The 17,703-nt window shown below is 42.6% G+C and overlaps 1 protein-coding gene across 1 annotated transcript in view; it reads left to right on the top strand.

The window, feature by feature from the left end:
- Window positions 1–952: 952 nt before the first annotated feature.
- LOC138299586 (ADP-ribosylation factor 1-like) overlaps window positions 953–17,703 on the top strand; it is a 112,249-nt gene continuing 95,498 nt past the window's right edge. Inside the window, exon 1 of the mRNA XM_069237975.1 lies at window positions 953–1,084. The gene's annotated coding sequence lies outside the window, so the exon portion shown is untranslated. The remainder of the gene's footprint in view (window positions 1,085–17,703) is intronic.

Raw genomic sequence — 17,703 nt, 5'->3', positions numbered from 1 at the left:
TACTTAACGGGACTTTCTGGCAAACAAACTACTAAATAAACGTCACAATAAACTTTACCATTAGAAAAATACGAGGCTCCTCAAAGGCATTTAATTCTACCAGGTTAACTATAAAAAAAAAACGTTGAAAATGTGATTAAAACTGTAAAAACACAGCCACAAAAAATCCCTTGAAGCTAGTGCCACCTTGACATCGATCACTTCAACCACGCAAAACAGTCTAAATATAGGTCACCAGTTGCGCATCGTTTAAATACTATTCTCAGTCACAATCCCCGCCCTTCTGTCAACGACGGCTTCCGAGATTGGTCAAACAAGTAAAACTTCCAGCTTCCGCACTTCCTCCCACGTTCAAGAGTCACTACTGATTGGCTTATTTCCCAAGATGGGGCGTGATCTCTCGTTCAGCTGATCAGGAGCACTCACACCTAAGACCAGATCACGTGCCTAAACGGTCACTCAGTTTTGTGACAGGGTAGTGGGGTATGGCCAAAGCATAAACTTTGGCAGAAACCTCACGAAACTCACGCTGATTGGTCCGACGTGAAGATTTGCGCAAGCTGTTCCCTAGTTAGTGAACTGACACTAAGATGTGGTCGATCATGCTTATTTTACCAGAATATAGTGGCCATGCCATATTTATTATTAAAAGTGTGTTTGTGGTGCATCCGGAAGTCAGACTAAAATGTCAAAAATCAGCAGTAACAGCGACTGTGTATTCGTACCGCCTTAATTGGAGTCTTTATTGTGTAGCTCACAGCGGAAACCAGCCAGACTTTGCGCGAGTACATTTTATGACTGGCTTATATCGGACCCACAACTTTCACACAGTTAGATCCAAATATCAGGACAACTGGCAATTACGCTCCGCTCCTTCCTCCCCGGAAGCTTTTCACATTGGCTGACAAGTGCGGTAATGGGCGGGGCTGCCTGCTACAGTGCACGCGCGCCCATTTGCTGTGACGCGCTCTTTCGGACCCAAGCTCGTCCCCGCCGGAGTCGCCATTTCGATCGTTGGAAAGAAGCAACTGGAGGTCCCCGGAAGAGAAACGGAGGAGCCAGCGGGAGGTGCGGGGAAAGTGAGGTAAGGAGCTAGGCGACGACGATCCATGGACATATAGTTTGGTGGCGGCGTGGGGGTCGCAGTGCTTTCTTTTCTCCCTGGCAAGGCCCTTCCGGCCTCGGATATTGCGCAACTGGGGCAGCGAGGAGGGAATGCTGCCTGCGCGGATGTCCCGGGGACCTATCTCTACTTGCTCTTAGTCCCGTGACAGCACCACAAAAAGCGCTTATTCTGTGTGTATTGGCGCGCACACGAACTCTTTAGGAGAAAACATCTCTTTTTTTTTCCATAGGAGCGGTGGTGGGCGGGAGGCGTATCCACTCTGGGGAGTACACACGCTAAAAGGAGATTATTCTTGGGGTGGTACTCTGGATACACATAACGAAGAAACCGAAATAAACTGTGGCTAAAAGTATTTGCTATATTCTTGTGGTGCCTGCTTTTTGTGTGCAGGGGGCATAATGGGGGTAGGTTACATGTGCATAGAACTGACAGGAGGGTGTGGATGAGAAGAGCAGGCCTAAGCCCTGAAACAATTTCCGTTGTACAGACTAAATCTTTGTTCATAGCGCCACTGTACCTATTATTGTAAGGGTGTGAAATTCCCTTTTTTGAGAGGCGAATTTGCAGCAATGCTTCGATAATCTTACACTGAGCTGAAAAAAAACAACTCGCTGCGTAAGGTAGTGCCATATACCTGCATAGTGGGATAGTGCTTAATGTCTGTCGGAGGACTACGACACGACTTGATCCCTCTTCTTACCGTATCGGTGTCAGGTTGTGCGATAGTACTCGACACAATCCACCCCTCCGTGGGTCATTATCTCTGGATTCTCTTCACAAAGTGTACCCAAAGAACATGTTAACATTTATGTTCTGAAATACATTTTGTCATTTAAATGCAGCTTCTCAAGTCCTAAATAGCCAGGTTATTGATGTCAGTTTGAAACGTGTGCAAGTAGTACTGCGCAAGGTCACGTGAGTAATGTGCCATTTGCCACTATTTTTAAAAATTGTTTGTGCACTTAATTGGTCTCGGTTAGAACTTTGGCACATCTTAAGTTAACCGTATCCGTCTTTTATGGTTTATGGAGTTTCATTGGTAGCAGCAGTGGCTCGGAAAGCAAGTAGTTTTTGAGGAATTATGTTACCAAACCTCCAAAATGTGTTTATTTATTAGTCCGACAAGCCTCATTTTCTCAGATTTCATCTTCATATTGTGTATAGGTCTTAGTTGCTGCACTTTTTTTTAACCCGGGAGTCATATGGCTCCACACAAATGCTAGTCGACTAGCAATTGGTGTGTGTGTGTGTGTGTGTGTTTTTTTTAATTTTTTTATTATTTTTTTTAGGTCAGCGTTTGTGCTCTGCACTGTTTTTTTTCCCGTATAAATATGGATTTGGCGTGCAGTAATCGGCTGCATAATTAAGAGTTTAACATTTTCTACATCAAATAGATTAAACATTGCTAAGAACGCTGCCTGGTGTTTGTGTGGTGGCATGCCCTTAAGCAAAGGTTAACTACCTTTCAGTTGCTGAATGCTAAAGTTAGGTACTAAATTAATAATGAATTTAAAAGTTTGCTTGCTCAAACAGTGGCAACGCATGAACATGACAAAATAGTGTATTCATTTGCTTCCCAAAATGTGCTGCATTATGCAGTATAATTGTATTTGTATAGTGCTTACTACTAAAGCACTTTTCAGCGAGTAGCTGGTTACTTAGATACCTAAAAGAATTAGTGGTGGATTGGTACTATAGGGCTAGTCTGTAATTCTGAAGTGGTCCTATTGCAATGCAAAAGGAACAATTTTGCTTCTGAATAGTGCGTCAGTCAACGTGTGCGGTCTTTTTTTCACTGCGCTACTGGGTTACTTTGTGGCAAAACAAATTAATTGCTATTAATGGCAAATTGTCTTTCCTCTAATGGTTTGCATTAGGAGACTGACCTTCTGGCGTCCCCGACAACTATATTAACCTGCCGGACCCTTGAGTTTCCGTACAACCGGCAGTTACTACTGCTGCCATTTACTTGCTGCTGAAGTTCAAATTCAGCGCCGCCCGGTTGCTCCGGTTGCTCCAGTTTATAACACAAAATCCAAGCCAGATCTATTGGCTTTGTGTGGCTGATGCCTGGCATGGACACTTTCAGTCAACCAACAGTGCTTTCGGGTAGTCTTGTACTTTGTCATTATTATATTGGTTCCTAAATTATTATTATTTTTTTCTTAAAAAAACATTTAAAGAAATAATCCTATTTCTAATCCTGTGCGTTTGGTTGTTGGGTGGACAAGCAGAAGAAATGCTGTTTTTATCGCAGTATGTTGATGCTATTTTGTAGTTGACTATAGCGTGAAGTTCGTGTTTTCGGAGCCTCCTCACTCAGTTTGTAAGGCGCATAAAGTGTAATCCAGGTAATGTTTTATACTTTTTTTCCCTCTGTACGTCTTGTAGTGCAACTTTCAAGATCTCGTTTTATAGGCCTCATAATGTTATGGGGCCGTCTTCAAGAGCGAAACATGGCTCTCCACCTTCGATCCCGTGTTGGTCTGATACCCTGTACTATTCCTCACTGCATTTATTCGCCATAGAATTCTAATGTATCCGTGATCGCTCCCCTCTTTCGATAGATAATTACGCCATCCCTCAACCACGCCGCCTTCTCCCTCTCTACCTACTAAAGAGCACTTACCTAGTTTAACATGGCTTTGGTGACTGAGCGGTGACTCATTACCTCTTTCTCCCCATGCACGTTCTATCTCCTAGAACGTATCTGTTTTAGCCCGCAATGAATGGGCTAGTTTTTTTATATATATTTTTCCTTTTTTTATTTAATACTGTAATCCATCGCTTGTCCTTGCACTATGAGCGGTGCAGAAGTAGAAACTTATATTAAGGGAGGTCTTTCTCTGTCTTCCTGTTACAAAGCTTTCAGCACACTGCATTCACACGTCCATTTCCGTTTGATTGTCTCAGTAGCCCCACGGTGCAGAACTGACTTGATCTTGCTCTGGTTTTGACAGTCAGAAGACTTTTTAGAGGTGAAGTGTTTTTTTTTTGTGACTGAATGCTCTGTCTTTCGCTTTCTCTCATCTGTTGCTCGTTCCTGTGTGCTTCTCTCTCCCTCTGCTTTCTCGTCCGTGTTCCCCTTAATAGCCTTGTCCTTTATCCCATATACCTACCTCCCTCCCTCGTGCTACATTTTCTTCTCTCATATCCATGTTGTTTTTTCCCCCCATCCGTGATTGCTTCTAGGGTGAGCCCCTGGCATGGAGGCAAATTCTGGCAGTGGCCGTAAAAACATAGGACAGTCAAAATTCAGAACAAAATGTTAAGCAATAGTATAAAGGAATTGAAATGGGCAGCAAATACAAGTGATAGTAGGTTTGTGTTTTTATGCGGTCTCTTTGTATAATAGATAACAGTATTGAGCTAACATTCATGGGCCAGGGCTTTTAAGCCTAAAGCTCCAAGCTGGACCCTGTGAACTGAAACATTAGCTCTCCATCGCCAGAGATTTCCATCAAAGTAAACGTGTTTACACTCCTCTCCACGTGACACTGTGCCATGAACTGGTCACCACCGACAGGAAATCATAAATTCCAGGTTCTTTTGCGCTTTAGTGATGACCAGTCTGCGAAGTGGAACAAGGGAGACGAGAGCTAGGGCCCTGCACTCAATGCAGTGCCGCAGCGAGTACCATTTTTCCATCCTGTAAAAGCCACTCTAATCGATGAACTGATCGATGCCCTCCATGTATTGTGTGTACAGTTCTGTGGAATGTGTTCACTCTTTCCAGCACCCCAGTGAGGGCATTTATTACTTTATGAATCTCCGAGGGATGTTTTAAAAACTCAAAACTACAAGTCACAATTCCGGTATATGATGTCGGCTAAACAAATGTCTTTGTTGTAGGCAGTGCTTATTTTGAGCTGGTGGTTGCTGGTGAGCCCATCTGTACTCAGTTTTGGGGACTGACACTTATTTTTTTTCTCATGAGACTGATGCGGAGCTGAATAGAGAAGAACATAAAAGGAGAAAATGAGGAAGGGAAAGATGGAAAAACAGTGACAAAAGGGAGAAAGTAGGCAATGCTTACCTATTCTTCCTGTGCTCATTCTAGGGTATAAACTAATTGGTTTGTCTGAGAACAACCAGTAAAATTACCTCCCAATATTGGTTAGATGCCTTGCAAGTGCACTTCAGGAGCTTGTCACATTGCGTAAAAGGAGTAGATTCTGAAATTGATTTCATTGTGTGGACGTAGCCACTTTCTTCTACTCGTGATAAAATGTTACTCAAAGTGGCATGCGTAAGGCATTAAACTGTGCCACATATGCCTAGTGAAAGGAGGAAATGTCACACAAGCCCAGCGCCCAGAAACCTCTAGTGCTGTGCTTTACAAGTGCTGATTGATTGACACAAGTAAAGTGAAACCTGGCAGCTGTGCCAAGGCCGAACTTAATAGTACGTAAATGGCACATGCACCTCCCTTTTGGAACTAACAAGATCTTGCTTCGTCTAGGCTTTGATAAGACCAACTTTTATGCCTTCAGCCCTTAGAGGGGTTACCTTGATGCCTACCATGGTAGGAGCACAAGCAGAAGCTGCTTAATGGGCACCAGTGACTCACTGGTGTGCCCACCACTGGTTTCCTGGGCCAATAGCTATCAAATGTCAGTCTGAAGAGCTGGAAATACAGGAATTTCAGTTCATGTGCTGGTGATGTGTAGTTTACTGGAATGGTTGGTGACGGAAAATATCCTTCACTTACTGGAGAGCACACAGACTGCACAGGCGATAGTCACAGTTGGAGATGGGGAATGCCGCCTGACCATGCTGCTTCGGAGCTGGAAGGTTGTGCCCTGCTGTTATCAACAAGTTGATTTCTAGATAGACTTGCGGCAGCTCGCCGTCCTGAGACTTGCAAACCATCAACACACGCGTTTCATTCAAGTTGTGATCTCAGTTGCTTCTGCGTTATTGCTTCTTTCACAACCTGCACCTTCTGATGCCTTGCCTCTTCCGCACTTGAAAAAAAAAAAGAAACTTTCACACAGCTTTTTTTTTTTTTTTTTTTTTTTAATATATATTTACTGATCCAACTTAGATTCGTAAATAAAAGAAAATGAGGCGGGCATATTGTAGCTTCCTTGTTGGGGGGGGGGGGGGTAATATTACTCCTCTTACCTTGCTGCACTGCACATCAAGAATGCTGTACAGCATCACAAAGAGGCATTGGCAAAGCAAGTAGATCCGAAAGACAAGACCTATTGTATTTAGCCTATGCTTGTTGTATTTTATACATTTGAACATTACCTGGTGATTTCTTGTGCTTCCTATATGTTTGTTGTATTGTACATGCAAGATTTTTCTTTTTTTATGCTGGGAATGTGGGTGTCACTAAAGATTTTTCCGGAGTGCCCAGAGTCCAGTCTAACTTGGGAACCTTCATTAATAAGCGTATCATGGTTTAGAAAACAGTTCATCTTCTTTTACGCTGGTGTTAAGCCGTTACAAATAATACAGACTTTCTTACATGCAAAAGATAGTGGTCTACTTTCGTCATCATAAGTGATTGCCCGAGAAAGCTGTTGTAGGATTTTCTGATTTGCTAGCTTATAGGTTTTGGAAGTTTAAGCTTGGCAGGAAACGATGCATGTATTTCCCCCTGCCCACCAGTTAGAAGAACGTATGATTGTCACTGACCTATAAGAAAAATTATATGTCAGCGGAATCAAGAGACTGGAGATATTAAAAATCACTGGGTTAGCAGCTATGGAAAGATTTTTCCATAGCTCTTTTATGGGCATCTCACCCTTGCAGTGATGTCCGTGTTTTGAAAATGCGTGAAACAGATTGTCATATGCGTTATACTCACTGTCGCAGCAACTAACTTGAAATGCTGACTTGTTGAATCATTATGCATTTTTCTGGTTGCTTTATTGTAGGGAGTTTTGTGACTTTGAGATGGTATGGTCATCTTAGCCTGAAGTACTCTCAACTTCCTCTAGGTCTTTCAAAAGGGGAAGTTTCATGTTGTCTGTTAGCCTTGACGCCACAATGCATAAAGTGTATTTGTTGCCAACAATGTCCAGAACAAAACTGATGGATCATTGTTTCAGGAGCTTTTCTCAGATGCATAATTATTGATCTTTTTATGCTTTATAGGCCACATTTAAGCAACCAAGGTATAGTTAGTTGCTTCTTGGCTAGATCAAAATTGGCAAGCAGAGAGTTCTAAGCTGGGGGGGACAGAGGGCATTTTAAGGAACGTGTGGAGCAACTTGTCAATACCTTCCGTTCCTGCTCAAATACATTTTACTGAACAGTGTCATAGCTGTATTAATGGAAAATGTTGTTTGTATTAAGGTCAAGGATTTGAGGATTTTACCCATTACTGCGTTATTTTTACCACTATGCAACATAGAAATTCTTAAACATTAAATGCCCTCTGGTTGACTGACTCCTGAAGGACCATGTGTTAATGCCGGTCTCAGACCTAGCTTAACACAGTCCTCACAATCATCTGGTTGTTAATGTGAAAAAAGCACTCAGAAAGGTTCCTGTTGGAGAATAAAGTCAGTTGTGCTCCACTGAGGGAGAACTTGTCATGTCCTCATATGCCCCAGCATAAATACAGGAGAACTCACTGTCTGAGGGATATATTAGAAAACATTTTTGGTTTATATGCCCCAAGGCATTGAACGCCGCACAGCTTGGGAACATCTGGGAAGGCTGAGTGTAAGACTGATATCTGTTGTGATAGTCCTTGCCATCCTAGATACCACCCTATCCAGGTTGAGTATTCTTGGGCAAATCCAGAGCCTATACATTTTCACCTGAAGATTGAGGTATGAGTCAAACTGGTTAGTCTTGCACCATCTTAAACAGTCCATCAGCACTCTGAAGAACACTTACATCAACCTCCAATTGGTGGCATCTATGTGTCTGGACTTCAATTCCCCACTACCTTTGATGCTCTTGGCAGGTATTCCACCACAGATGTCTGAATGTCCAGGCAGAAGTGCAGAAATCATTGGCAAGATCAACCAAATTCTTGGATTTGGTACCTCAATGTGGTTGATATAATTGACCGCCAATATATTGTGCACGTGAAAAAAGATGCAACAAGATACCCTGTTTTTTGCTAGGCATTTCCACCCGGAAGACCCAGCCAGAATTTCCAACCAAATAATGCTCATCTTAAGATCTTCTATTGACCACAGATCTCAATAGACCTGTTTCTACCACACTCGCCCCGTCCCAGCTTGCTTGTGTCCATCTTTATAATGGCGTTCGTGACTATCCCAAAGAGGATAGTCACGAACCATGGAGTCATAGATGCCTGCAGTTCCAGATGGCACAGAAGTTCCGTCCTGGCCTTCTTTGACAGGGAAATCCGTTCTACATAAACTAGACCCTCCTGCAGGTGGAGAGCCTTTGTCTCTGAATAGCACAACTGTGCAGAGGACCAAGAAAGCTCACCTATGTGAACAACAGTGTTATCTGTACAGGTTTGCCAGATGGTATTGTTTTGACATTGTCCAATGTAAGAGTTCTCTGCAACTGTCCTGTGATTTTTAACTACTTTCTTCCTAGGGAGATGAAGTTTTGCTATGACTGAGTGGATCACAAGCTGTAAGAAGGGTATGGACTGGCAGGGCCCTAGGTCCAGCTTCTTTACCTTAATGACAAAACCAGTGCTTTGTAGAAAGTCCAGTGTTGGCCTTAGATTCGCTTGGAGTAGCTCATGTAACTGGTACATCAGAAGGATATTGTCTAGCTATACTAATAATATGAGACCCCCTGGACCTGGGGAACTCTCAAACTGGCCTGAGGAGCTTGTGAAAGTGTAAAGCACAGTCCAGAGAGAAGTACCGTGAATTTGATCTTGCCTCAACTGAAGAAAGTGCTAATATGGACCACAGACAGGAATCGTCATGTAGGCGTCCTGCAGATTCAACCTCACCATCCATTTGTTCTGTTGAGCAAGAGTGCTTGATGATGTCTGTTGCAGTATTTGCAGGAGTGGGACTGGCCAAGGAGGTGGTGAAGAAATGACTTACTGCTTTACATTGCTACTAGCTTAGTCCTGTAGGAGTGTCATGTTGGGAGCGAGGGAGTCTTTTCCATATAACGAAGGGCGCACATGGGCATTCTGGCACATAGATGTGGGATACTGCGCTCATTGTGGCTGGTAATCTGCACTCTGTCAATGCGGTGTGTTGTTGGTACTGTTAACTGACCCTATTGAATCCTACAATAGTATATAATTTACCTCTGATCTTAGTCACTGGGCTGGCCATGTGCTTAAGGAGCAGATCCATAAATTAAGGCTAGTTTTTGGCGCATGATTTCCACTTTCATGTAACATGCCAGTTGTCCTGGTCAGAGGGGGATGTCTGTTCTTCTGCCCGTGTTTAGGATGAGCATGGCAGCGCGAAAGCGTTGCTTTTCCGATGTGTTGGTATGTATCTCGGATTTTGGTCACGCCCACCACACATCTATCACTCGTTCATGGGCTTGCCTTTAAAAAAATCCTTTGTTTTCCTTGGTAAATGCTTTACGCTTTTCCTCCTTGGTGCGGTTTTGTTACCGCCTTTACCATCGACCCTGTTACCTGGATAATTGCACTTTTGCCGATAACTTTGCGAGTGAACTTCTTTTTGCTTTGGCTTGCTTATGCCAACTATTTAACTTTTTTATTTTCAGTTTGTGTGGCAAGAAATGTCTAGTTAAGAATTTACAAATCTAATAGCTCTAACTCGAGCGAACGGGAGACCCATTGCATCTGATACAGATGACAGATTCCGTTTAAAGCGAAAGGGTGTGTCTTGCCCGTCTGTGAGCAAATGCTTTTACAGTTACATCCAATGAGAGGCTGGTTTTGGGGGTGCAAAGATCGTTTCAGGGTGGATACAACCCAGGAAGGAGCACAACGTGCACTTGATAACTCCGAAGCGTCTGAGCCGTTTATATGCAGTGACCTTATGTTGAATTGTTGGCATCTCTTCATATCTTGTTGTCTTATATATTTGAAGCATGTTATTTTTTGCCAAAATAATTTTGTTAATTTGTTTTATTAATTTTGGCTTTCAATTATTGAAAAAGCGTATGCCAGACTCTTCAGCTTACAGTTATAACTCAGTGGGCCCCTCTGATTCCAATAATAATTCAGTAGGGGTCCCTGGCTTCCAGTAATGATTAAGTGGGAGTCCACAGAAGTCAAAATATTAAGAACCCCTTCTTTAGGATCTCTGCTTATTGCTGCCTCCCAGTTTATTATTCCTAATTGTATTCACTTTTTAACTGAAGAGCCCTCAGTATCGGGGGGGGGGAGCATGAATATTGTAGTCCACACAAGTTGCTTATCAGAGTGGCCTATTGTGTGAAGAATTTGCGTTCAGATTAGTTGATGTTACTCATCATTTCTGCTATGGCATAGCAGAGAAGGTGAACCACTCAGCAGCGTGAGGTACTGAACTCGTTTTCCAGTTGATGGATACTAATTGCCTCACTGCGCCCGTAATGTGGCAAGTCAAAAGCCCATTCATGATGAGGCACCCTCTCCAAGTTACCCGGTCTTAAACCCAGAATGACAACTGACAGATCTGCCAGGACTGTGTATCCCATTAACCAATTAATATGGCTAAGGCCTCACTTCCCAAATATTTGTATCGTTTCCCTTGACAATCGTATGTGAAGGAATGTTCCCTCTTGGTCCTTGCTCCTCTGGAGCAGTTCTGATGTAATGGAAACGATGCAGAATAGTCGAGTTGAAGTAATGTTAAATTGGTGCGTTATTCTGTATGCTCTTCGTGAGACTTTTTTGAATGTCCTAGAAATTTCTGTCTTGGGAGTTACCCACTAACCTTCAAATAAGTCCCCCTTTATATCACTTTTCCTCCCATCTAGTCGTAACAGTTGGTTTCTCAGGTCACTGTCTGCAGATTTTTGTGTGTGTTTGAGATGAGTCCTCCTAATCCAACTTGCATATGTGCTATCCTCACGAATTGTGTGAAGTGCCTGGTATTAGTCACTGAATTGAGTGGGTGTAATGCCCAGTGCCTCAGCTGATGGTATTGGACCCATTCTATTTCTGAAATTCCAAATTTTGGTTCACAATTTCGGAATGAATTAACCTTTCCTTGGTGAAGATCGGTCATGGCCCAGGACTTTTCCTTTTCCCATCCGTGAAATACGGAGACCCCCTTTTACTTCTATTAGGACCCACACTTGTACAGATTATGCAAGGGTCATCAAGTAGCTCATTCCATGATCCTGTATAGGTATGATGTCCTTTTTATGGTAGAAGAAGAGCCTGCCAGTAGGAATCTAAAAGCCAAGGTTTTTGAGATAGTTCATTAAATGTGTTTTTCTCAACCCTTCGCCCCAGCAATTCTTTTGTCCAGAAAATGTTTTCTTAGCAAGCTGCTTTTCAGAACGCTTGGTTACGTTTTCTTGGTGCTGGGATGCCAGAGGGGACACATCACAATGTCATTCATGGTGGCTTATTGGCTGATATATGATCGATGAACCAAGAACGTTTTCTGGATATAAAAATTGCAGAAATGTACAGGACTGTGAGGACCTGATATGGCTGAATGTAATTGGGATGAGATTCCGGTTTGGAATATCAATTCATTATTGCCCTGAGGAAGTTCGCATGAATTGAACGAAACACGTTGACTGTACTGTTTTGTACCATTTGACGAAAATAAAAAGTTTGGACTACGCAGCTTTGACTTCGATTTAACTTTGGAGAAAATATGACTTATTGGTGCGCTACCTCCTGTATTTATTGGATGTCTTTTGCCCTTTGAGAACTCACCTTGGGATTAGTGTGTGCTTTGGTATTGTGCACGTTTTTGGACTTCTCGTTGAATGGACAATTGGGACCAAAGGTGGGAGGCGCGGTATTGGTAGAGGCTTGCTGGCCCAATTTATTGATGGATATAGAATAATCGTAAAGCCAAACTCCCAAGGAGTCTAACTTAAATGAATGTCATATAGCCTACATCTGTACTTCAAAGATGTAAATTTGTAAACACCGGAGAATAGAGATTTAAGTGATGAGATTCTGGCTTAACGTAGAAACAATTATTGCCTTAGCCAAGCCCTAAAAGAACTGCACTTAAATCGCTTTCTGCTCTGAGCAAACTGCATCTTCCCATGATTTCCTCCTTTATTTTCTGGCTTTCTGGAAAGGCAAATTTGGGCGGGAACACCTGGTGTACTAGTTTTTAGACGAAAAACATCACTTTCGGCCAAGGTGTTTTCGTTGCTATGTGATGCTTAGCATTCAAAGTCTATAATGTGGCTGATGCTGACTTGGCAGGAAACTAGTGTGTATTTCTGGCTCTTATGTGCAGTCTGTGGAACTAATCCCCCAGGGTCAGTAGCCTTTTTGTCACGCCCACAAGGAAGGACAAGACAGCCTTCAGGAGAACTGTTTTGTGAATCATTAACTGCGACATCCATAAGGCAAAATCCCCACTCTGAACCAGCGCTCATTAATTAGACACTATACAGGGGGAAGTAATGGTCCAGAAAACTGCGATCATCTGGATCGAGTTGAATTCAGTTTGTCAAGAAGTTCGCTCATTTATTTATTTTTGTTGTTTTTATTTAAATATATAATATAATGGACGAACCAGATCATTTGAATTGTGCTACTAGTATGGTGGCACAGCTTTCCTAACCATTTGAGGATTTTCATTCCTACAGCTTAAACTGTTCATTAATGCACATTAGCCTTTACGTGTGTGTTATGTGGGCTTGGTTGATCGTCTTCTAAGACAAACGTTTCTGGGCCTGTTGATAGAAAACTAATTGAAATTAGCTGATTCTAAGTAAGTGCATTCCCTACTTGCCGGTGTGCATGTCCCATGTTTCATAGTGATCAGCTGCTCTGGATATGCGCCTAAAATGGAGGTACCCTTGGGGAGCATGCTGTGGATGATGGTACTGCATCTATGGCTTCTTGAATATTGTTGAGTTGTTTGAAGCTTAAACTTGTTGCTCTCCTTTTGGACTGTGCGGTTCCATAAGAGACTAATCCGGGATGTCTTTAACCAGAAATCCAAGACACAGACAGTCTGACCCGTTTCGTGTGTCCCAGACAGTAGTTTCTCCATTTGTAAGATGAGATCCAGTTGCTGTTTGAGTAGGGGGCTACGGGTTTGTTCAAATGATGAAGCAGTTCGGTTCACATTACAACCATTTCGTTGTTTGGTGACTATTCTATCTACATATTACTTTAACCATTCCTTGCAGAAAATATGAAGCACTTGGCAGTGCTCTTTTTACTAAATGTTAACTAAACAGCCAAACTGCTAGTCTGTTTTCATAAACTCGTTTTTACTGATGTAAGAGGAATCTCGACCGTGGTGAAGACCTATTTATTTAAGCATCCCACACCCACCCACGTGGCACCGAAGAACTCTGCGTCATGACGAACTGTAATTAATGTTCACTTCAATCTGCTGAGCTATTTGTCTGCCAGCTCGCAGTGTGATGATGATTAAAATCCCACAATTAAGAGACAGCTTCACAGTGTATGTTGACGCGGGTGCAGTTATTCAAGCATTGATCATTTTAAAATGGAAGTTCCCATGCAGGATGTATTGCAGTCAGTCTTTGTTCTGTTTATAAATGATTTTGGGAAAGTCAGCTGAGGTGAATTTCCTAAAATGTTTCTCTTTCCACTTTCGTTAGTCTGTTGAAGTGGCGAATTAGCCACATTTGTAGCTCCAAGTGTTGCAAGAAGATGACTACCGTAGCTCGCTGTGCCATAGGACTCGAGGTGCATTTGCATATGGTGGGTTTTTGTAGTGGCACAGTGAGCAAGCATTGGCAAAGTCCGTTGGTCTTGCTTTGCTAATGTTTTTTTGATTGCCAGTAGCTTCTAAAATTGTCAGCATTTGCAAAGCCAATATTGGCAACAGGCATTTTGAATTTGTTTTTTTCCTTCTATACGTTGAAGGTGTCTGCACCTTGCATGACAAGACGTTGCGGTTACGTTTATATTGTAGGAAAACGCTGTAAGCATGACTGGTCTCCGCTTTAATTAGATTTGCCAGTACTAGTGCAATTTTATAGATCAATTTTGTCTATTGCTTTTTATGTGCTGTGCACAGTACAGTCTTAGCGCAGTTTTAAAAGTATCCACACTGGCAAAGTCAATGGTGGAGAAAGAAAGCTAGGGGGGCGTGAAGTAGAGGGGTGACTCTGGGCCTGGTCAGTGACTCGTGTGGGAGTCTCAGAGGGAGGGCGACAGGAGAAACTATGTAGTGGAGCGAATGAAAGACCACCAACGCACACTGGCATTACAGACCAGAGCCCGAGAGTAAGAAGCAATCTGTGAACCCTAATGGAGTGCTCTATCAAAAAAGAAGCAGGCGAGCGATCCAGTCAAGAGCAGAGAACTGAGGGCGTAGTCCAAGAAAACATGTAGTTATGACGCAAGGGACTGACTCAAAGCCCACTTTATGTAATGTTATTTGCAATGCTGTCTGTAACAAGGCGGCAAAAACTAGGAACGTGACCGTGGTTCGGGGCGTTTACCCACTGTTTGGGATTAAGTCAAGTGGTTACAATTCGCTTTGTTCTTCATACTGCAGACCACGGTAGTTGCATCGTTGTGTGGGATGGGCTGAAGCTGTCTCGTGAAGTACTCCCCAAAACCAGGTGCAGTTACCTACTTCAGAGTGTGGCTTAATTTGCACAACTGCAGAGGATGATAGAACTGAGTGCTTTTATATTCTTCTTCCCACTGCAGCCTACATTTGCTGCCCTCCCACTGCGGTGACAGAATGAACTGTCAGTGAGGGGTTTGTGATTCATGTTTTAATTAACAGGATTTTCTTACAGGAAATGTTAAAATGTTCCATGCGCTCCATTTGCTAAGAGCAAGCGCCTCCCACCATCAAACCATTGTACGATCTATTGAAGAGTGAAAGGATTCGTGATCAGGTGGTGTGCTAGGAGGAGCCGCGCGCTCGATGCGGCTGTGTTAATGTCAGTAAGATGCTGCTGATGGATTGCAATAAACACAAATGTTACCATGGAAACCACTGCATCACAGCCTGTGTGCGACATTCCACTTCAGCAAACAGCCTATTTGTACATAATCTGGTTTGTGAGATGGATTTCACGTCCGAGTTTTTTTTTTTTTTTTTTTTAATATACTTTCTTTATCCGAAATGTAACGGTTGGTTTGTCACAAAAGTTGCCTAATTTGTTCACACCCCTTGATCATTAGACATTAATCTTTTGGCCCGTGTGCCACTGAAATTAAGTATCACTAAGAGCAAGGCTGGTGTCTCACCTCAATCCAGACCTGCTGCATCCCTCTGCTAGTACAGTATCGGGAGCTCTCGCTGCTGTCATTGCATTTTGTCATCCGAACCACGATCTGCTGTCGCCTTGCATTTTGCTACTTTAGTCCTCACCTACTGGCCTGACCTAGTTCTATGTCAATGCACCTTACACACGACCTGCAGAACGTCCCCCCGCCGAAAATTCCTTCAGCACGCTGACAGAACTCTGCCTTAACTCGCTAACTCCCAACTGAGTTGCAGTTACAGGGGTGCTGTTTTCTACAGTCTGACGGAACTCAAGAGTAAAATCGTAAACAACTCTGCCTACCCAATTTATGAATAATGTTCGCAGTTTAAGGTTCTTATGGTCCAAACCTAGCACAGCCTAGATAATTTGTTGCTTTCCACCTGGGGCCGCCAAAGCTTCATTTGAATCCTTTCTGGGCAGCATTACCTTTATAGTAAAGATGAGTGACTATAATCTTATTTTTTTATTTTAGAAGAATAATCCTAGGTGAGTAGGTCACTTCACCAGCCTCATAGACATATACAAATTATTAACGAGCTAGATCTAGTTATGAGACATAATCCCAGATAGCCTTTCCATACCGCAACAAGGTGTACTCTAGAACTAAAGTGTATGAAAAAGGTCAGTAGGAGTGCTGAAATGGCAAAGATTGCAGCAGACCGGTTACATTCCCAGTAGTTTAGACCTTTAAATTCAACATTGGTAACTAGGTATGTAGTGGTTGGGAAGGCAAGCTAAGAAGTGCAAGAGCGGTACATGAGTACTGCACTCCAAATAAACTTCATGCAGAAATGTGACTCCATCGATCCCACTGAATTTTGCATTGCATCAACTGATTACGTGACGGGTGCGGAAGGAGCCGCTTGAGCTAAGCGCTGTTCAACTCCATGGCAGATGTGCCACAGTGCACTCAACGCATGGTATTATATGATTCCAAGCCACTTCAAAACAGATGTATAATTGAAATCTAGAAGTGCTGGTACTCGCTATCCAGAGTACCTGTATGCTCCTGGAAAGTGCTGGGACTCTTATTACATGTACTGTAGGACGAGCCAGCAAATTAACAGGGAGAGCCGAGCCATTGCTCAGATCTTAGGTTCTGTGCCTGAGCAGAGACCTGTTAATGTGTTAAGTAAATCACAATAAAAAAAGCTTTATTCAATTTTCATGTCAAAACCATAAAAGAATACAAGATTTGATTGGGATTTTGCCCTTACATAACAGAGAGAAGGCCAATAAAAATCTCGCAACAAATGTAATGTGATCCACAGTGCAAATAGCGAAATATATGTAAACTCATTCTCTTGTAGCAGTCGTTCAGAGCATTCAAGGAATTCCTAGTATGAATTGCAGACCAAAGGTATCTTGAGACAGTGCAACACATTGATAAAGTGGGTATTCTCGTAAAATAGGCAATATTAAGCGTTTCTTCATGTCCCTATAAAAAGTGTGAAAAAATAAGACATGCAGAGTACTTTGGTCTGAAGTTTTAGTCAGAATCCCCTGGGATAACCTTTCGAACCAATCGTTTATGGTAGGAAAGGTTGTCGGCCAATTAAAATATGTCCAACCTGAAGTGTGTTAAAACAAACCTATTGCGCAGATTATATACAAATTCTAGGAATGGTTGAATATTGTAGGTGGCAAGCATCCTCTGATTAACAAAACTGGGTTTAGTAAACTCAGTGGTCAATCTAAGGTCCTATAGCAAGCATGTACAGACCTTCTATAACTCTTTCCTGCTGATAAACTATAAAGTGTCGGGACGGTCTAAATATTCAGCATGCCCCAGATGAATACAGAGGTGCTTAATATAGTTCAAACATGGAATTTGTGCAAGTAAGGACAGATTAAGGCAATCCCTGATAACCCTACCATTTAGTAAAGTAATATAGAAGGTCCAGATCTTATGCCATAAAAGCAAAGGCTGAATTCTAGCTGTGCCTGATATAAAGGGAAACCCAAGTTCTGAATGGCAAGCAAACTAGTAGGTACTTTGGAGGCGGGACAGAGAGGAGATTTTTAAAGGAGGTATTCTCCACCAGTTGGAGAGGTTAGATGTTACTATGTCCCCCGACTGCTGCCCCAAACAGAGCTATCGACAAACCCTTTGCTTTATAGATAGTTATTTCATGCAAGGGGCTTTTTAGCAAGTTTAGTTGGAAAACTAGTCAACGCTATAGTGGCTTTTCTAAAGAGTAGCTTCCTGGAATTTATGGCCTGTTTCCAAGAACCATACTTCTTGAACAAGAAATTGGGAGGTAACATTTATCTTAGTACCAGCTTTG

The sequence above is a fragment of the Pleurodeles waltl genome, chromosome 6 (genome assembly GCF_031143425.1).
Source record: "Pleurodeles waltl isolate 20211129_DDA chromosome 6, aPleWal1.hap1.20221129, whole genome shotgun sequence".
Lineage (NCBI taxonomy): Eukaryota > Metazoa > Chordata > Amphibia > Caudata > Salamandridae > Pleurodeles > Pleurodeles waltl.
This window is presented reverse-complemented; position numbering and strand designations above follow the sequence as displayed.